Here is a 22409-nt window from a genome sequence, read left to right on the forward strand (position 1 = left end):
CTACAAATGCCCAATTTTAAGAATTAATGGTTAGGAAAGTCCCAGTTCAATGTGGGTAGTTCAGGTTTTATGTCACCTGGTATTCTAGGGACAAATGCTTAGTCTTTACAAAGGCCCAGTATGAATTCAAAAGCTACACCAAAAGGAATACCCAATTTCGAACTACTATAAATAGGGCTTCTGGGAATATTCTCTTGTGTGTAATTTTCTATTGAGTACACTCCTGGTAGTAGAATTAATAAATCCTAGAATCTACAAACACTCAGATTTAGTTTTCTACTGTTTTTAACACTCCCAAGTTTGACAACGGCCTGTTTTCACTTCCAGTTTCTCTTTTACTGTTAATATTGTGTCAGATTGTATTTTCCTAGTGTGGCCACAAAAGTACCTACCATCTCATATGCTCTCAACAATATGATTCATCAACCTTGCATTGAACAGTGGGAATCTATAACCCTTCTTATTGAATTTGGGCAGGATTGTGATGATTTCAAAATAGAGAATGAAAAAAATGGAGCTATGTGATTTCTGAAATTACATCATAAGAATTTAGTGGACAGTCTGCCTTTTTGGTAGGCCACCTTATTTTTAGCTCTGACCTCCATGTTAAGATGTCTAACTACCATGAGGCTTCTATGTTATGAGAAAACTCAGTCATTGTGGAGAGGCCATACCAGGGGATGATAAAAAGCACTAGCTGAGTTCCCAGTGAAGACCAGATGTGGTAAGAGAGAGCTGTAGGTGATTCCTTCCTACAGGCAATGAACTATGCTCAGCTGTTCATTCTTTACAAAGAGGCCCCAAGTGGGGAATTTTGTGTTTCTAAATTCAAAAATGGTGTGTTAGGTAACAATAGTAACTAAAATAATTTACCTTTAATTTAGTAGTCCATTTGTAATTTAACTATATGTATGAGACAATCATATATTTATTCTGCATAATTATATCATTGATCTCACCTATTAAAAATACTTTCTTTTAACAAATTTTAATTTTAACTTCTCCTTTCAGATATATTGCATCCTATAAAATCCATTTCTGTATTTTTTACTTTTCTATTAGTTTATATGTCTATATGTATTCTATATGTATTTAAGTACCATACTATAAAATCATTTAATTTTTTAATTAAATTATTACATATTTTAAGTAAAAGAGATTTCACAATCATTATTAATTTATTTTTACATATTTTTTGGTAGTTGTACTTATTCATTCTTCCAAGTGAACCAGATATCTCATTTTTGATGAATTAATTTTGATTTTCAGAATGTCATAAATACTTTTACATTAATAAAGCATTAGAACCATTTTGTTGAGCTTTACAATAGTTTTTGGATAAGTAATGAACCTAAGAATAATGTGAGATATCCTGTTAGTCCAGTAAGTGCAATATTCTGCTTATTTTATATGGTTGTACAGAGTTGGAGAATTGCCAGTTAGATTAGTTGATTTTTAAGGTTATTTTCAACTTTAAAATCTTAAACTGATGTAAAGTAAATTTCCCTACCACAAATAAATTCATATTCAGATTATACAACTGTAAAAATGGAATATGATCACTCTACATTTGCAAATGGTGGAATATCCTTCATCTTGGGTTTTGCTTCCTGTAGTAGACACTCCTCTGTGCTTAATTTCACAGTTGTGATTTTGAAAATTGTTTGAAAGCTAGGCTGAGGAGGATAGTAAGCAATTAACACAGATAGTGGAAAGTCCCTTTCAATGAAATTTATTTGCTTTTAGTTTTAATTTTACACTACTGTAAAAAGGGGCATATGCATATTCTTGTATTTGGTAGATGTGATTATTATAGCCAAGTGTTAAATTTTCTATTTCTTTTCTTTTTCTAGGATGTATTACTCGAAACTTCATAATCAAAAGTACCAATTCACATAGGATGTAAGGAAGAAGAAACCCTGTAATGAACCATACATTCTTCACTCCTATGTGTGCAGTTAACTTATTTCATGAAAATCATGGATTTTTCAGTTCACTGTCCATTTACACTCAAGGTAAAAGTATAAAGGTCAGCAAGGAATGGTTAATGACTAGAAAAGCTGCAAACTAGGGGAATTCAGGAAGTGTGAAATTGTACATTTTCATCCTGCCTGGGAAAATTTATATCCTGTTAAGTCTAATACTAAAAAACATATCAAAGCTTGGCAAAATGCTGAAATTTTCCAATACTGAAATGTGACATACTCTCAAGTAGACTTTTTGCCTAATGCATTTTTAAGATATAAAGAAACACACAATTCCCAAGAATCAGCCACAACAGTACAATGTTGGTTGATAGAGAGCTTTTGAATATATAAAGTTTAGCATTTCCCAAATTGGATTTAAACAGGCTTCCCCGAGGAACAGTTTCTGCCATTGAGTATTTATTACCTTGAATAATGTGACAGAGAAAAATGGAATAAAGGAAGTGATTTTTACTAAATAAAAGCAACTATCAACTCTCAAAAGATAAACTATCCATATTTTAAGAAGACTACAGCACACTAGAAAATCTTGTCCTCATGACAGTTAGGAGGTGCAGTTTTTATTTGTTCTCTGCAAGGCAAGCTCACACATTCAGTTTATGGTTCAAGTATCCACAGCTACATGTCTAAAAATTGTCAGAATCTACAAAATGATCTTACTTTTTGTTAGTTCTGCCCCAAAAAATCAGGGAGGCCAAAATCCCAAAGTGCAGGTTCTCAGTAAAGACAGAAACAGTAAATAAGAGCATCTCTTTGAGAAACTAAGGCAAATAGGAAAGCTCTATGAGACCCAGGGTACCTGTAGGAGCTGTCATTATTCGCTGTGCTCCTATAAAACTGGAAACTTGAATCACTGACATGGAGCTTCCAAGAAAATCAGCTGCTGGCTTTTTTCTTGGGAGGAGGCAGTGATTTTACCCCAGTGCCTTAAATCTTTAAGTGGCTGGAGATGACCGTTTCATAGAAGAATAGCATGTAACAAAAAAGAACTATATTTTTACAATTAAAGTAAAGAGCTTGTTGAAAATTGTTTCCCTGTTTCTAACCCACTTTTTATCTTAAATGAAATTATGGTCTTTTTTTCTGACTCAAAATAGATTTATTAGAATTGTTTCACAAGAAAAAAAATACAAATTTGTAGAGTTAGATAGAGAGCAAATACAGATGCAAAATAAAATTAAGGAAATGAATACCAATATATTTAAGTGCCTCTCTCTGCATATCACCTGCTTGTCTAAAATAGTGAAAGCCCCCTTTTAAATCCTGAAGTCATCTTTAAGATGTTTAAGTCTCTCTTACTTAAGACAACTGCTTTCTTATTGTTCGAAATAAAAACAAAGAACTACAGGAGATATAGATTAGGTAGTCTTTAAAGTTCTTTCCAACATTAAAATCTTAAATTGATACACAGTAAATTTCCCTCATATAATATTGTTTATAAGATATATGTATAGGCCCTGGCCGGTTGGCTTAGTGGTAGAGCGTCGGCCTGGTGTGCAGAGGTCCCGGGTTCGATTCCCGGCCAGGGCACACAGGAGAAGCGCCCATCTGCTTCTCCACCCCTCCCCCTCTCCTTCCTCTCTGTCTCTCTCTTCCCCTCCCGCAGCCGAGGCTCCATTGGAGCAAAGATGGCCCGGGCGCTGGGGATGGCTCCTTGGCCTCTGCCCCAGGCGCTAGAGTGGCTCTGGTGGCAACAAAGCGACGCCCGGAGGGGCAGAACATCCCTTCCTGGTGGGCAAAGCCTCGCCCCTGGTGGGCGTGTCGGGTGGATCCCGGTCGGGCGCATGTGGGAGTCTGTCTGACTGTCTCTCCCCATTCCCAGCTTCAGAAAAATACAAAAAAAAAAAAAAAAAAAAAAAGATATATGTATATTGTTACATTATACTACATTGACAAAATTTATGGTTTATATTTGAATGTCAAGTTTTGATCACCATACTAGGCATTAGGAAAACTGTGACTCTGTGATCTAGAGTCTTTGTGGTTGATTTTGAAAACACAATCTTGATTGTAAAATAAATGTTTAAACAGAATGACTCTTCATTGTACAGCCATCACTCCTATTATGGCTCTGAGTGAGTTATATTGCTTACAGAAACAGAATATTCAGAGCAACAAGAGATAATGTATTAGAAGCCATGTAAATCAACATATAAGTATTAAGTTCCAATGATTTCAGCATTTTGCTGTGAAATTGTATGTAGTATTCTCATAGGTATGTGTGGAAGTCAACAGTCATTTAATAAATAATTCAGAAATGCTAAAAATTATTACTCAGACAAATAACCAGTAAAGTTTCAGACACCAGAGAAAGCGATAGTAATCAATGTCATTTATGCCATCATCTCCCTCATGGAGATATTCACTGCTTCTCGGTTCATTGAATAAACTCTTTGGGGTTTAGCTTCATTAACATAAGTTGTCATAAGAGCACTTATCTCAAACTAAATTGGAAAAATGGAAATGCTCAAATTAAACTCATATTTAACATATGAAACTCTCAGACATTACTCCCTTGACAGTGAATATAATTCAAATATATTATATTTTTTATGTTTAGTAGAGCTTTCAGCTATCTATCCCCAAAACTGAAAAATAAATCATTTCATTTTTGCCCCTACAATTTAAATGATGCAGTAAAAAGTAAATCTTATACTTTTTCTAACTTTCTCAGTAAAATGTAATTTCTTTTATTGGTCTAGAGTCTCCTAAGAATACAGCTTCCAAAAAGTTTTTTTTTTTATTGAGAGAAAAATAGGTGACATAAGAATGTTCATTTTTGAAATTTAATGTTTACTTTTCACAATATAAATTATCCTTTAAAACATCTTCACTTTTTAAAAGCACAGTTTTGTTTCAATAATGTGTGATTCGAACTCCTTAAGCTGCAACCCTCAATTAGTAGGTTAGGGCTTGGGCATGAGTCACCTGTTGCTTAGGGCAGTGCTGCCTTCCCGGAGCATGAGCTCCCAACACTGAAACAACCTTCCCGTATTTACTATCCTTCACTCAAAATTTCCTCTTACTTTTAGATTCAGTTTGCATTATCTTCTTTGTCAGAGTCACTAGGAAACATCTTTGTTTCCAGGTGCAGTGATAGTCATGAAAAAACCTATTTTCAAAGGGAAACTCCTTATCTCCATGGGGCTATAATAGATAACCTAAGCAAAATTTTTCTTAGATCAATAAAATTGAGTGCAGTCATCATCTTTAGCTCCCTATATAGTTATAATAGTTGTGATTCTAAAATGATGAAAACCATGAGTAAAACATTTGAAAGCTTTATAATAATTTCTCTAATAGTGTAGGTTGTTTTTCTACCTATAATTTCCATGGTCCATACCTACATGGCTAGGGAATAAATTTCCTAATAGCATGATGCTGTCATTTCAGTGGATGGTCTTTGTGATTCCATTTTTGTAAAAAATGGTTTAGTGAGAGTGATTTATTTGTATATGCTACACTGAAAAGAATCTCTTTATATATTTCCAAGTTTATATTTAAGAGTTTATCAGAATAATATATTTACCAAAAGTAATGTTAACATTAAAGATTAGTGAACAACAATATAACCCTTTCATTTTGTTTATTAAAGAATAATAATATTTGTAAGACATAATGTATTAGGACAATAAGACATCAACTAGAACCATCAAATCATTAGTAAGTGTCTAAATTAAGAAAGAATAATAGGATGCTCATAAATGACGATTCTATTTATGTATTTGATATTGCTGTAAAACTTTTTCTTTTCATTAAAATGCATCAAAGTGATCAAGGTCACTACATTAATAGCTTTAAAAATAAAAATACACCCTATCTATGCAGATGTTTTAGAATTTCACAGCCTTTTATTTCACAGAAGAAACTTTGGTTAGCCACTACTTTCATACCCTAACCCCTATAATAAACACATAAATTACACTCCCAGAAAAATTTCTCTTTAAAAATAGACATATAGATTAAACCCTAATTAATAAATTCACTAGTTGTTTTACTATAGTTAAACTATTAGTCAAGATTAAATATTTAGCAGCTCTATATTTTTAAGACTCTTGCCTAATATTTTCATAGGGCATTAGTGAAGTCATGGATTGCATTTGGTAAGGTAGGAAATCATTGAGTGACTCAAGGTTCTATCATATGACAGTGGGATGTGGAAATGGTTAGGGAGAAAGATGAGCTCTTTCATAGAGCGAAGGGTAGGGAGGAGAATGTTTGCTCTGTTGGGCAAATCAGTGCAGCAAGTTTCAAAGGAGATAGCCATTGAAATATGAGTACATTAAGTAAATACATTTGTGTATCTTTTAGTGAAATAAATTGTTTTTATATAATAAAATATAAAAAATCTATTTGCTATATATAAATAGAAATCATGATCAAATAAAACTCTTATATAGATTAAATTTATTGTTTCATTTAGTTACTGTGATGGCAATATTATAGAACAGTGCAGATACATGAATTGATATGAAGCCCATTTCTGGAAAATGTCTCAATTCCCCCTTAAAAAGTATATTATGTTTATAAATGCTTTTAAAAAAACTGGGGAAAATTATAAAGTTCATATGAATGTCATAATACTGTACAGTCACTTAAAATATTTGATATCTGATTCTTATAAGCTCTTTTCTAATGGTAGAACAAAGATTTACAAGGATTTTCACCTTTTTTTGTTTTGATAAAAAATGTTTAGGTTTTCTTTGCTTTTCAAAAAGAGACAATTTTTTTTTCCCAAATGACAAAATTGGGAATATGCCACTTTTATTTTCTGAGAAGTGAGACTATCATTATGTGGCATGTATTTCCTTTAGAGGTCTATCAACACACTGACATGATAAGATTTAAAAATGTTTCTTAATGCACTACAGTGACATATTTAATTCTTATTCATTGCTTACACGGAGTACTATAATGACGTAGGTTAAAAACAATCAGTCTATGTTGGTTATTTCACTAATATGCATTTTCCCAAGGAAAGATACAGGCAAGTTAGCTCATTCATTTGTGTTCTTTTATTTGAATCATATTGCCTTCTATTTTGCATCTATAATGAGTAATTGCTAAAAAAAAAAGCATGCTGAGTCACAACTACCACAGATGAAGGCTTTATGAATTCATAGCATACTTGTGAGTTGGATTCCTGAAAGCCCTTTCATCCCACTTACAGATCTTTGAGAATAAAGGAATTGTTCCTGAAATTTGGAACAATTCCAAATTTGGAACACTTCCAATAGCCTATTGATTGAAAGCTCTGTGACATCTCTCCAGGTGCGCCAGAACTGAAAAGGCACATAGAGAATGAGCTTGGAGTATATCTATTAGCTTTGCAGTGGGACTCAAGTAAAAGCATTGGGAAGAGGGAACATTATTCATCCATTTAGGTTGATAAAGATTTTCAATTTTTACTACTTTCATTTTTAGATTTTAACCAAATGAGAATTTTAGAGATTACTGTTGTATCTACCGGGTACAAGAACAAACGTCAGAGACTTTTAGGAGTTTAGATGTTACTTTATTGGCCAGTTTAACCTGCACAAGGGTGAACTCCTAAGATGTCTGGAGACACCGTACTCACAAGGAGCTGTAAAAGGGAGTCGCACCTGGTGCTTACAGCTAGGTCCTTATATATCCTAAGTGAGCAAGCATTTTACAGAAGCAGATGTGGCAGTTAGCTATTCGCTAGGGAGGTCGCATGCAGCATAGCAACAGGGGCCGGCATAGCAACAGGGGCCAGGTTCAACTTAGTGGCGAATTTCAAACATAAACTTCTTTGTTCTTATCCTCACATGGGCCCTATCAGCACTCCCTGTTCCTGCCAGCCCTCCCTGTTCCTGCTCTTTCAATAGTTACACTTCTGGCAGCCACAGCACATTTCCCTGAATCTAACATCCCCCCATTTCTTTTGGGCATAAATCAAACCCTTGATTCTTCATCAGTGGGGAGACTGGTATAAGGTTGGGACAGAACTATTAACTTTACTATATCTACCCTCTCCTTTATGAATGCAAGGAGTTTATTAAGGATTATTGGTCTAATGGTAAGAGCCAATAATAATAGGAGGGGTCTAGCAATTGCGGATATGAGGGTAGTTAACCAAGGAGAAGTCTTGAACATAGAGGTATACTAGCTAGGGCTGTCTTCTTCTAGGTTCCTATTCTTTAATCTGTTTGCAAGTATCTTGATATTCTCTCTAATTACTCTAGAGTGGTTAGCGTAAAAACAATATTCTTCTCTTAAAGCAGCACACAGTCCTCCTTGCTCAAGGAGGAGGAGGTCTAGCCCTCTCCTATTCTGAAGGGCTACCTCAGCTAGGGAGTCTATTTACTTCTGGAGGTATATTACCTGGTTTAGGTGGACTCTATTGAAATTTACTGACTAGGGTCTTACAACCCTACTTTTTACAAAAATAATCTGAGTGAGACCCGTATATGCGACGCCGTCCGGAAGAGGGTTCGGGGCAAGCATAGTGTGGAGTATACTATAAAGCTCTATTTTTTACATTGGGGTTACACCTATTACCTAAGGTGTATGAGCTAGGCAAATCATTAGCAAGAGGGCTCCTGGCTGAATTAGAATGTCTCTAATCTGCTGGTGAATCACAGAACTTGTCTTCAAAGAACTTTGATAAGTCAGCTTGGAGAGTTATGGGGTTGTTATTATCCTAGGTGTTATTCTGTGCTATAACTGTGCTATCTGCTGTCCTGATTAAAACCTATTCCTGTAGCTCTAGTCCCTTACTGGGTAAATAATAAAAAGTCATCAGTCCTAAGTGGAGGAGAAGGTGAGCTTTAAAGGCTCTCCAGGGGTCTGCTTGACTTGCCATCTCCGAGATCCTTCGTCGGGTGGTTGGGCCAGCTTCACATGGGAGAGGTGGATCCAGTAGGGCTTTTCAGCTACCTTAATAGCTGTGGGTGTACTCAGGATCACCTGGAATGGTCTATTCTACTGTGGCTCAAGGTTGCCCCGTCTGTGGTTGAGTATCTACACTTACTGTCTAGGTTCTGGTGGCTCCAGTAGTCGGGAACTGTGTTTCGCATTCGATTGGGCTGATCTCTGGAGGGCCTGCACCTCACTTCTGATGTGTTGCAGGGCCTGTAAAGACTTGAAGAAATTATGATTAGAAATCTCTAGTTCCCCTCTGGTCAATCGAGGTACAAGGGGCACAGGTTGCCTAAATAAGGTTTCATAAGGGGTCTATTTATTGAGATAGGGGGTACATCTGGTTCTAAAAAGGGTAAAAGGGAGGAGCTCAACCTAGTTTTCACCAGTCTCTCCTCTTAGCTTAATTATAGTTTCCTTCAGAGTCCTGTTTATTCTTTCTACCTGTCCTGAACTTTGGGGCCTATAAATGCAATGTAATTTCTAATTAATACCTAACTTAGTGGCTAATTCTTGAGATATCCTGGATATAAATGTAGGTCCATTGTCTGGTCCTAGGGCTACGGGAATGCTATATCTAAGTATGATTTCCCTTAATAAGACTTCTCAAACTGTGGAAGCAGCCTCTCCTCGCGTGGGGAATGCTTCTACCTATCCTGAGAAGGTTCCTACTAATACTAATAGATACTTATAACTTGACTTCCTAGGGGTCATCTCTGTGAAATCTATTTCTTACAGTTCTCCCTGAGCTTTCCCCCGATACCTCACAAAGGGGGGTAGCTTCTTATTCTGCACATTTACTCTGGCACAGATGCTGTACCTCGAGACAATGGAGTGACAATATCCCTGATGTTGGGCCTTACATAATACTTCCTGATAAGTTGTTCTAGCCTGTTTTGTCCTAGATGGGTACTAGTATGAATATCTCCTACTATTTCTCTTACTATTCCCTGGGATAAATAGAGCTGGGAGTCAGGAAGCTCTATCTATCCCTGCTGATTTTTCTTCCCTTTCAACTGCATCCCTTCCTGCTCTTCTTCTGGGAAATATCTAGGATCCGGAGGTAGCGTTGGCTTAGGCAGCAATGGCAGAGGCTTTCTTGTGGCCCAGTGGCTGCCTCTTTTGCAGCTGAGTCTGCTAGGTTGTTACCCTTTACAATAGACGAGTCCCCTCTCTGGTGTCCTTTGTAGTGAATGATGGCAACTTTGGTAGGTAGCCAAATGGCGTTTAGGAGGGCAAGAATTTCATTGTGATTTTTAATGTCTTTCTCCCCTGCTGTCAGTAAGCCTCTCTCCTTGTATATGGCTCCGTGGACATGGGCAGTGGTGAATGCATATCGGCTGTCAGTGTAGATGTTGGTAACTTTTCCCTCTGCTATCTGTAAGGCTCGGGTTAGTCCTATTAGCTCTGCCCTTTGTGCAAATGTTCCTGTGGGCAGTGCTTTCTGCCACAGGACCTTATTTTCCATGGTCACTGATGCCCCTGTATGTCGCTGTCTATCCTTAATAAAACTGCTCCTGTTAGTAAAGAGGGTCAGGTCTGCCTTCCCGTATGCTTGAGCCCTTAAGTCCGGGCAGAAGCCAGTCACTGTGTCAAGGATTTGTTTGTAACTATGGACCAAAGTAGAGTCCGGTATTGGCAACAGGGTTGCTGGGTTCAGGGCAGCAGTTTTGAGGAACTGAACAGATGGAGGGTTCCACAGCACACCTCCCTGAATCTAACAATTACCAATATTTCTAAAAGGGAAATGGGATGATTTTCTTTTTTTCCCCCTTTTTTTCTTTAGAAAATTAAACTTAACAGGGTGACATTGATCAATAAGAGTACTTAGATTTCAGGTAAACATCTCCACATCTTTTGCACAGTCAATTATGTTGTATACCCATCACCCAAAGTCAAATCATTTTCTGTCACCTTATATTTGTCCCTCTTTATACCCTTCCCCAATCCCTTTCCCTGGTAACCACAGTACTCTTATCTATGTCCATGAGTCTCAATTTTGCTTTCCACCTATGTGTGAAATCATAGTTTTTAGCTTTTTATGATTTACTTATTTCACTCAGTATAATTTTTTCAAGCTTCATCCATGTTGTTGTTTTCTTATGGAAATTAAAAAGAAGCACTTTAAAGCAAACTGCTAATTCAAGTCCATATAATATGGGGAATTTTCTTTGATTAAAAAAGTGTCTTTTGTAACCTCAAACAGAAGGATTGACTTATTATTTGAGGCAGTTCTTTGATGCTACAGAAATACGGTCTCATAGATCATTTAAATAAAAAGTTAGTGAATAGCTTTCTTAAATATGAAAACTCCACATTCTATTGAATTAAGTTTTTATTGTAAAGGCAAGTTGTGTTTCTTTTTACATAAAATTTAATAAGCTGACTTCCTTTGATGAACTTCAGGTGAAGAAATTTAAATATGTATTTTTTTTACTTGGCTGCTAAGTTGGTAATAGAGCAAAGTGGTAAAAACAGCACCAGAGAGAAGTAGTAAAATGGTACTACTAAACACTGCATCTGTTAAAAAATATATAATTTTCTAAGTACCAATCCAGACATATAGTTAAACTTTTAAATTTGTTCTCACTTAAGAATATTTAAACATTTCTGATGAAAGGAGAAGTGTAGATGAATCTATCTTTGACAGTTTGATGCTGATAAAATATAGACTTTTTTATGTAATACAAATAAATAATTTAAAAAGCTAATAATTAGCCCTGGCCAGATAGCTAGTTTGGTTAGAGCATTGTCCAATATGCAAAATTTGTGGATTTGATCCCCAGTCAAGGTACAGACAAGAACAGATTGTTATTTCTCTCTCTCTCTCTAAAATCAATAATGTTAAAAAAAGCTAATCATTAGTTTTTATGATTTAAGCTCAGAGTATCTGATAAGTCACTGAAGCATTTGCCAATTCAATACTATTTGTGGTGAAATTTAGGATGTTTGATGCCTCAAACTCAAAACTGTTAGAGACAGGACCTAATATGCTCAAGAGAGTGAATAAAATCTTTGAAAAATGGTTTTAAGTCTTCAACAATGTTTGTTGAATTGTTTGCCAAAGTGTAACTAACCAAGCAACAGTACCAATTCCTTCAGCTACTTTATGAAAAGAGTGACTGATTTACACATGTAGGTTGCACACATGTTTACTTTTAATTTGTGAATTTCCAAAGCCCCAAAAGTGGAAAAATAAATCCCAAGAAGGCATATCCTGTGGATCTTCCTCCTTGATGTATAATTTGCAGGTCTTGTTGTGACTGCATTGTTAAAATGCTGGGTATGTACTAAGTGAAAATGAAGGCTTTCAAACAAGCTTAGATCAGCTGTATTTTCACAAATCAATGATTTGCTTATTAAAAGGTAATACATTTTGGTAATGCTGGAGAAGTTGGATGCTAAAGATGTCACTGTAGGAGTTTAAGGAAAACTGCAGCAGTTGTCAGAACAGCAATTATGGTGAGACAAATTTGGTTTGACTGAAGTAACAGTCTTGCTGGGCTTGAATTGCTTTTCTATTTGATTATGCTTAGTAATTAAAAGAAAGTATTGGAGAACCAAGGGCAGAGAGTTCTCTGGGGCTGGCCTTCTATGCCAGTAAAACATCCAGGTCAAAAATCATCAGGAAGTTTTGTCTACAGGGTGCCAAATAAGGCATTTCAAGGTTATACAAATCCAAAATTTGATTGTTTATGAATGCTTAATGTGAATTTGTGCACATTCACAAATCAATTGGAGAAACAATCATTTCATCAAAATTAGGTACCTTAAAAAAACCTCATGAAATACAATCAGTAAATTAGTAACTAAATACTTCTGGGAAATTATTTTTTTTAATATTTGTAGACACAAACAGCCTAGATTTAGCTCAAATCTTTTCAATTGTAGTTACTTAAGAAAAACACACAAGCCTGACCAGGCAGTGGCGCAGTGCATAAAGTGTTGGACTGGGATGCAGAGGATCCACATTCGAAATCCCGAGGTCACCAGCTTGAGCACAGGTTCATCTGGTATGAGCACAACTCATCAGCTAGAACCCAATGTTGTTGGCTTGAGAAAGGGGTCACTTGGTCTGCTGTAGCCCCTCGGTTAAGGCACATATGAGAAAGCAATCAATGAACAACTAAGGTGCCATAATGAAGAATTAATGCTTCTCGTCTCTATTCCTGTCTGTCCTTATCTGTCCCTCTCTCTCTGTCAGTGTCATAAAAAAGAAAGAAAGAAAAATCACACCAAAAATTTTCAGTATTATAAATAGAAAGCAGGGTAAAGTTTTGTCTATTCCCTGGGCAATCATTGCCTGTGTCAGAACTACTATGAAGATGTTTCTTTTCTTCTTTTTCTTAATACTAAGTCACATTTCATATATAAAAATATCCTATTTCTTGACCATATGTTTATACATTCTCTTTTCTTCCTTGCTTTAATCTCACTGTATCTATTCTTTAAACTCATTGAGAATCACAGAGAATTGTTTTTCAGTCTTTATTATCAGTTATATCCCTTACCCCAATCCTTCCGCTCTATGTTGCCATCACATCAACTACTATTGCCTGTATTATTCTAAACATTATCACCCATTTGTCTTTCATCAGCTAGCATTGCAGAACCCAAACTGAGATGAGTCTAATTACCTCTTCTCCATATTCAGGATAGTGAGTATTTACTGGCAGAGAGAACTTTGTAATCATATGGGTAATTGCTGTTGTAATTTTGTGTCCTCCAATTCTAATCAGCCTCTCAACCACCTCCAAGAATTCACTTTCTTTTTCTTTGTGACTTTTTGTTGACGTTATCTTTTAAAACTCATGTTTCAAATACTTCATAACCCTTCAACTCTCTCATTTTTGTCAGATGTCATCTTCACCTCTTAAGTCTTTGAGAAAGGGAATTCTTCAACTTCCTGTTCATCTTAGACCAAAGCAAACTCAATCTTCACCCTTTCTTCTCTAATAGGAGAGGGGTCTTGGCTGCTTGTAATCATTTCCATTAGCACTGAAACACCATCAAATAATCAATAAACAAACCATTGCTGACAACAATGGCAGGGTGTTTTTTTTAACACTTAATAAGCCCACATTGTCCAATAGCTATTGACTTTTTTCTTCCCTTCAAAGAAAAACTTTTGAAAAATATGGGTATACTTTCCCCCCCCCCTTTCTTCACCATTCACTCTGCCTTTATTTTACAGCAAGTGTTCTTTACAAGGTCACAAGAGGACTCCTAATTGATAAATTTACATGAACCCCTTGAGTTTTCTTATCTTGAGCTCTCTGGACCATTTGACTCTGTAAAATCTTCTTCACTCTATATAATAAACTCTTCCCTGGAACCCGGTAGTACCACATTCTACTATCTTTTTCTTACCTCTCTTTTTACTTTTTAATAATATTTTCTTTTAGACTCGCTCTCAAATATGAGTTCTTACAGGATTCTGCCTTAGGTCCTCTTCCTATCATCCACTATAACACTCTGGGTAATCTCATCTGTTCTCAGGGCTTCAATCCCTATTTCTTCTCAGTTATTCTCTGTATCAGTCAGGAATGCATTCTCTTACAAACACACATCTTGACTGTATATAGTGGCTTAAGTAAATGGAATATGTTGTTATTCATATTATCATGCTTTTTCCCATTGTTTTAAATATTTTAATTAAGTGTAAACTTTACCACTGGAATGCTCTTTTAGACTTACTTTTTCTCAAAGCTATAAGCTTTGATGAACTCTCAGTTCTCTTCTATTAGTTTGAAATGTCCACTGACTATTATCACCTCCCTTTCATAATCTAGCATTCTCCCATGTCACCAGATTGTTTTTGCACCCTTTAGCACTACTTCCTGGAAGTGCGATGATGATGAAAGCAATTTGCAGAATTCAATGGCAGCTCCAGGAAAATAAATAAAATCTATATGTCAAAATTGGACATTGCCTGAGGTAGGATGATTGTTTTTCATTTTATATAATATGTGAGCACCTGTGATAATGGCAAATGTTAAGATGTTTTTTAAAACATTTTATTAAAAATTGGTAGAGGAAATTTAGACTAAGTTGCTACATATCCTACCAATTTTTTCTTTCTAGTCTGTTATTGGTTTTTAGATTTATGAATGTCGTGATAAACTATTTAGTTGGTTATAATTAAGTTATAGCTAGGTTCGTTAGGTAATTTATGACGTAAAATGAAATTAATTAGGTGTCAGTTGAATAGGCAAAGATACTCATAACAAGCTAAATAACTTTGACTTTAATTCACTCACAGTTTAGATGAGTGGCGGCTAAGTCTAGGTCCTCACTTTGGTGAGGCCCAGAATAAACTTGCTTGGAGAAGGCAAAGTGTTTCACAGCAGTTGCCAAGGGGTCTCAGTGGGTGACGTGGAGTCTGTGGCAGACTCAGGAAACTGCCTTGGTCTTCACCCCAGTAACTTTTATCTGATTTGGCCACTCATCACATCATAGGGTTACATTATCATACTTCAAACGTAAGTCACACATAGGCTTGATAAGGATGATGGATGGGGTTATCAAAAAAGGGAGTAAACCTGTTACACCTTGGCAATCAGGCCTTACATAGTGGCCTTTAATGTAAAATATAATTAATCACATTAGTTATAAACACGCAGTTGAAAGATATGTAGTTATCTCAAAAGGGCATAACTGGTTATATCTAACTCACTCTTAGTGAGTTTACATTTTATATTAATTTGATTTTATGTTAACTATAACAATGGATTCTTGAAATTTTATGCAAATATTGTATGTATATGCATTTTTAAAAGATGGTTTAAGGCCCTGGCTGGTTGGTTTAGTGGTAGAGCATCAGCCTGGCATGTGGATGTCCCAGGTTTGATTCTTGGTCAGGGCACACAAGTGTCCCACTTCTCCTCTCCCTTTTCCCTATCTTCCCCGACCCCCCGCCCTGCCACCATGGCCTGATTGGTTCCAGCGGATCAGCCCCACGCACTGAGGATGGCTCTGTGGAGCCTCCACCTCAGGCACTAAAAATAGCTCAGTTGGAAGCATGGCCCTAGATGGCACAGCACTGGCCCCAGCCGGGAGTTGCTGGGTAGACCATGGTCAGGGCACATGCGAAAGTCTCTCTTTATTTCCTCTCCTCTCACTTAAAAAAAATTAGATGGAAGTTATAAAACATCTTTTTCCTTTTTTTTCTCTTCTTTTCTAAGTGGGAGGAGGGGCGATAGTGAGACAGACTCCTGCATGTACCCCAACAGAGGTTCACCCAGCAATCACCTTTGGGGTTAATCCTCCAATCAACTGATCTATTTTTAGCACCTGAGGCTGATGCTGGAACCAATACAGCCACTGGCTATAAGAGAGGAAGAGGGAGAGAAAGGGGAGAGGGAGGAGGAGAAGCAGATAGTCACTTCTCTAGTGTGCCCTGACCATGAATTGAAACCTGGATGTTCATATGGTGGGCCAACGCTCTATCCATTCAGCCAACCAGCGAGGGACTCATCTACATATTTTTAAAGAGGTTCATAACCCTTAAAACATAAAGAATTATTATTCTACATAAAGAAATGGAGTCCATATGGAATTCTTTAGATTCTTCTTAGTGGATCATAAAGGTTTTTCCAAGGGATAAAAAGTGTTAATATACCCTCTATTGATACTACTCAATTATTTTTCTATTTTTGGAACTATGAATTTCAAAGTGTATCTCAAACAAATTTATTCTCCCTTTCTACCATACCTTTTAATATTATTCCCCAAACTTTTTAGTATTCTTGTGAAACTATATATTAATAAACAAGTTTCTTTCTTTTTTAAATTACTTATTATTTTTTATTTGTTAATTATAGTTGACCTACAATATTATATTAGTTTCAGATGTACACTTTACATCCTCATGACTATTTTATAACTACCAATTTGTACTTTTTAATCCCTTTACCTATTTCACTCATTCTCCCAACCCCCCTCCCATCTGGCAACCATCAAAATGTTCTCTGTACCTATGAGTCTGTTTCTTCTCTGATTGGTCATTTATTTTGTGTTTTTTTAGATTCAGTCATTGATAGATATGTATTTATTAACATTTCATTGTTCATATTTCTGATGCTTTGTTGTTATTATTGTTCTTCTTAAAGAAAACCCTTTAACATTTCATATAATACTGGTTTGGTGGTGATGAACTCCTTTAGCTTTTTCCTGTCTAGAAAGCCCTTTTTGTGTCTGAATTCTAAATGATAGCTTTGATGGGTAAAGTAATCTTCTTTCTCTTTATCACATTGAATATTTTGTGATGATCCCTTCTTAAAATATTCTCTCTTTTTTTTTCATCTTTTGTATTTGAATTATGATGTGTCCTTTTGTGGGCCTCTTTAGGTTCATCTTGTTTGGGACTCTGTGCTTTCTGGACTTGTATGTCTAGTTTCTTCACCAGGTTAGAAAAGTCTTCTGTGAATACTTTTTCAAATAGGTTTTCAATTTTTTTTTATATCTTTTTTCTCCTTTCAGCACCCTCATGATGCAGATGTTGGTATGCTTGAAGTTGTCCCAGAGGCTCCCTCTACTATCTTCATGTTTTTTGGATATTTTTCTTTTTGCTATTGTGATTGGGTGTTTTATTTTATTTTATTTTTTGTGACAGAGAGAGGGACAGATAGACAGAAGGGAGAGAGATGAGAAGCATCAATTCTTTGTTGCAGCACCTTAGTTGTTCATTGATTGCTTTATCATATATGTCTTGACCAGGGGACTACAGCAGACTGAGTGACTCCTTTCTCAAGCCAGTGACCTCGGGCTCAAACTAGCGACCTTGGGCTTTAAACCAGTGACCTTTGGGCTCAAGCCAGCAATGATTGGGTTATGTTTATGATCCCACACTCAAGCCAACAACCCTGCACTCAAGCTGGTGAGTTTGCATTCAAGCTGGCTGAGTCCATGCTCAAGCTAGCAACCTTGTGGTTTTGAACCTGGGTCTTCTGCATCCCAGTCTGACACTCTATTCGTTGTGCCACTGCCTGGTCAGGCGTGGTTTTTTGTTTTTGTTTTTTTGGGGTTTTTTTTTTCTTATATTCCAAGTTGCTGATTTGATTCTCAACTTCATCTACTCTACTCTTGATTTCTTATAAATTATTCTTCATTCCTGTTATTGTAGCCTTCATTTTTGATTGGTTCTTTTTTATGGTTTTCATGTCCTTTTTTATGCTGTTGAAGTTCTCACTAAGTTAATTGAATGCCCTTATAACCAGAGTTTTTAATTCTTTATCTGGTAGATTGCATGTCTCCATTTTGTTTAGTTCTTTTTTTGAAATTTTGCTTTATTTTTTCATTTGGGATGTACTTCTTTGTCCTTTCATTTTGGAAGTTAACCTATGTTTGTTTCAATGTATTAGGTAGAGCTGCTATGTCTCCTGGGCTTGGTTGAATGGTCTAATGTGGTAAATGTTTTGTAGCGTCCCATGGCACAGCCTCCCCAACACCCAGTGGAGTATTAAGGTATGTTCCTCCCATGTGGGCTGTGTACATCATCTTGTTCTAGTTGAGCCTTGATTGCTCTTGGCACATCAATAGGAGGGATTTATCTCCAGGCCGATTGGCTATAAGGACGGGTTGGGACCACTGACCACTGTGGAGGATCAGCTATGTAGAGGCCCACCCCATTGTTCAAGACTTACTTCAGTGAGGCTTCAGTGCCCACTGAGTCTTTATATTATGTCACTTGTGGAGGTGATTGGATAGTGCTTTGAGGTGACTTGGAGCTGTCTACTGGGTATGTCAATCCAAGATTAGTAGTCACCTGTGTCTGCCCAGGGCCACCCAGCATGAGCTACAAAGTGATCTGCAGATGCCTGCTACTTGTGTTGGGATTGAAGTTGCCTCAGAGAAGCCAAGCTACAAGCCACAACTGGCTTCTGCTAGTGCTGAGCCTTGGGGCTATTTAACAAGAGGAACAAGGCTCATTGAGGCCAGATGCTACTTGTTTGAGAGATTTTAGGAAAGTTTGAAGCATAAGCCAAGACAGTTCATTTGTATGGAAAAGCTACTGGAAAGTTTTCATGGGGCTGTAAGTTGGGTGGAGTGGGGTCTCAGAGAATCACCAGGGTGGAGTGAACAATGTGAGCTAGGGTGATGGAGACTCATATAGAATCTGCCAGCCAGCTTTGTTTGGGGAGGGTTTATCAAAGGAATAATGACCTTTGCCCACACTTTTGTCTGGCACAAAGCTGTCCCTCAGCTCTTGTCCTGATATCAGACAATCCAGTTTCTTCCCCTTTGTCCCTAGTGCCTTTTGAGGTCCTGTCCCTGCATTGGAGCTCAGAAGGCATGAGTCTGAGTAAGTCTAGGTGCAAGCCCTTAAAAAGGAACTGCTGGGGATTCCAGAAACCCTCTGTCTCACTCAACCACAATCTCCATTAGTTTTTAAAATCAGAGGTTATGGGGACTTCTCTCTTGACATCGGTCCCTGGGGCTGGGGGACCTGGTGGGGCTGGGACTCCATGAACCTCAGGGGGGGACTTATGCAGCTGAGTTATCTTTCCTGATTTTTATTTGCCACATGTGGGTTTGGGACCAGCTTGTTCTATATGTGTGCCCTTCCTGCCAATCTCTATGTAGCTTCTTCTTTAAATCCCTAGTTGTAGGACTTTCATTCAGCCAGACTTCAGACAGTTCTGAAAGATGGTGTTCCATGTTTTAGTTGTAATTTGGTGTGGTTGTGGGAAGATAGGAATACTGTATTTACTATGCTACCATCTTGATTGGAAGTAGACCATTGTTATTATATAATATAAAGTCTAGAAGAGAGACAGGACAAGGCTGAGGCATCTTCTCAATCTGCTCTGCCATTCACATCATCTAGTGTTTTGTAGTTAAGTACATATATTAGTATTCTAGCTTTAGGTCTAAGATTTGGACATTATAAAGGAGTAAAGAGAAGAAAGAAGAGTCATATTAGAATTTGCTTCTCCTTTACTTACCATAACTGTGAAACATGATCATTAAAAACCTTATTGGAGAGCAAAAAACTAAGTTTTAATTTGAACTGCTTCTGTAGAAGCAGGTCATGAAGAAATAAGGTTCAGTATTTGGCTCAACTATTCTACACTGTCTGCCACTCTCCTAGATATATCTCTTGTATTGCAATTATTCATTTACCTCTGGATTTCATGTACATATCTACCAGACTATACACAGACTCACACACATACACACAAAACACCTATGGTCATAATCACACATCAGCTGTTACCTAGACATCTTCATAAATTCCTATTCAACTTAAATGCAATTAGTCCTACAAGAACTAACTGACTTCCATCTTTTAGTCCCAAACAACTCCTCCTGTGTAACTTTTCTCAATGAATGACACTGTCATCCATAACCCCAGCATGGCACAATAGTCAACATTTCTTTATCCCCTAAATTGCACCTTGAGTTCTCTCAGTCCTGCCCTTAACAAATCTTTTTAATACTCTGTCCCCACTGTTAATTTCAGTCTGAACACAATTTTCTGCCAAAAAGTCTCTCTGCTTTCAGTCATTTTTCTCCTTCAAATTATTATTTACACTGTGACTATAGTAATCTTTTTATAGTAAAAAAAATCTGATTATGAGTGAATGTGTGTATATATGTCTATCTTCCATTCTGTTGGTCTTACCAGCTATAGGATCCATTTTCCCTTTTACTGGAAGAGTATTTTCACTGTAGATTTAAGTCTCTGTAACTGAGTTATAAGGTCTATACAGGTAGGAAAAATATCCAGGGAGTGAAAACTTGTTAAAAAAACTTTTTTTTCTTGGCTTTATGCCTTAGTTATTTTCCCTAGAAGATTAAACTTTTGGAGTTACTGCGTACTATATGACACTATCTCATAAATTAATCAGAAGTCATACAAGGTGGAGCAAAAGTAGAATTACAGTTGTGAGTATGAGAAACACAGAGTTTATTCTTGTAGTGTTAATTATTAAATTTTTCCCATATGAACAACTGTAAACCTACCTTTGCCCTACCCTGTATTTTAGTCTTCCATTGTCTTTTTTTAAATCACAACCAATCTTTTAATCACTATTTTTTTTTAGCATTAAGAGTATTATTTGACAGTTGGCTCAGTGGTAGGGTGTAGGCCTGGCATGTGGAAGTCTTAGGTTTGATTCCTGCTCAGAGCACACAGGAGAAGCGACCATCTGCTTCTCCCCCTGCCCCCAATCTGTCTTTCACTCTTTCCTTCCTGCAGCCATGGCTTGAATGGTTCAAGCAGAGTTGGCCCCAGGCCCTGAGGATGGCTCCGTGGCCTTGGCCTCCAGCCCTAAAATAGTTTGGTTACTGAGCAATGGAGATGCAGCCCAGCCAGGCAATGCATCTCCTGATAGGGGCTCGCCACGTAGATCCCAGTTGAGGTGCATGTGGTAGTCTGTCTCTGCCTCTCCACCTCTCACTTAATTAAAAAAAAGAGTATTTTTTAGGGAACATCTCTCCTCTTTGAACATTTAATTAAATGTTCAATGTATTAAATAATTTATATAGATAAATAAGTTTTATGTTCTGTACAAATTAAAGGACCTGTGAATACATCATCCTCCTTCTCACCCCCTCTCAAAACTCAAGTTTGCAAAAGTCTCAGCAGAAAATCAACAGTTCACAATTTAAACAGAATTCATAACATTACAAAAGTTTACAGAATTCTTCCTTATCATTTCTTCTAATAGAGATATTACAATGACAGAACTGAAGGATCAGAAAGGATAAATATTTGTGCAAATTACATTGATTGTTCTTAACATTTGCTTGAGATAAAAGCTATGAACACACAATGACAATAATGAAGAAAAACTATACTGAAAGTAATTCTATTTTAGATTTCAATCAACATGGATTGTACTATTACTATTACTGTTGTCTACATTTTTGCTTTTCCGTTTGCTAAACTTAGGGATGTAAGTAAATAGTATCCCAAACTTCCCACATTTTCTAACCTGAAATCAGTTTATAAGAAATCTCTACATTTTAGAAGGGTGACAGAGGATACCAACTCCTTACAGTGTTTCTCAAAAACTTATTCTTGCTCCTGCGTCCCCTACCTAAGTTAGAATTGCCATATTTAGCAAACAAAATGTTTTAACTGATAAGGAAACTTCACTAAATTGCCCAAGATCTAACAAGATTTCTAAGATGTAAACTGGGTGTGGTCATTAACCTTTCCTTCGCTTTTTGTTTGCCTCTTTCTCTTTATTTTACCTATTCCTGTCATAGTCATGCATCACTTAATAACTGGGATAATTCTGAGAAATGAGTTATTAGGCAATCTTAATTTTGTCTGTACTTACATAATACCATAGATTGTACTTACATAAACCTAAATAGTATAGTCTACCATGTACATAGGTATAGCCTATTGCTTCTAGGCTACAAGCCTGTGTACATCTTGGTACTGTAAAAAAACAATATGAGATTAAATCTAGCACAAGAGAAAGTGATGCAATCAAGAGACGTGGTAAACACGAAATGTATGAGACTGCCACCTGTATAATGCAGTGTGCTGTTTTACAGCAAACTTTTTTAAAAAATAGGAGTATG

The 22409-nt window shown here is 36.6% G+C and overlaps 1 pseudogene; it reads right to left on the reverse strand.

Annotated features, from left to right (window-relative positions):
• Positions 1 to 7512: 7512 nt before the first annotated feature.
• Positions 7513 to 22409, reverse strand: part of LOC136391620 (tubulin alpha chain-like) — a 55415-nt pseudogene continuing 40518 nt past the window's right edge.

The sequence above is a fragment of the Saccopteryx leptura genome, chromosome 2 (assembly GCF_036850995.1).
Source record: "Saccopteryx leptura isolate mSacLep1 chromosome 2, mSacLep1_pri_phased_curated, whole genome shotgun sequence".
NCBI lineage: Eukaryota > Metazoa > Chordata > Mammalia > Chiroptera > Emballonuridae > Saccopteryx > Saccopteryx leptura.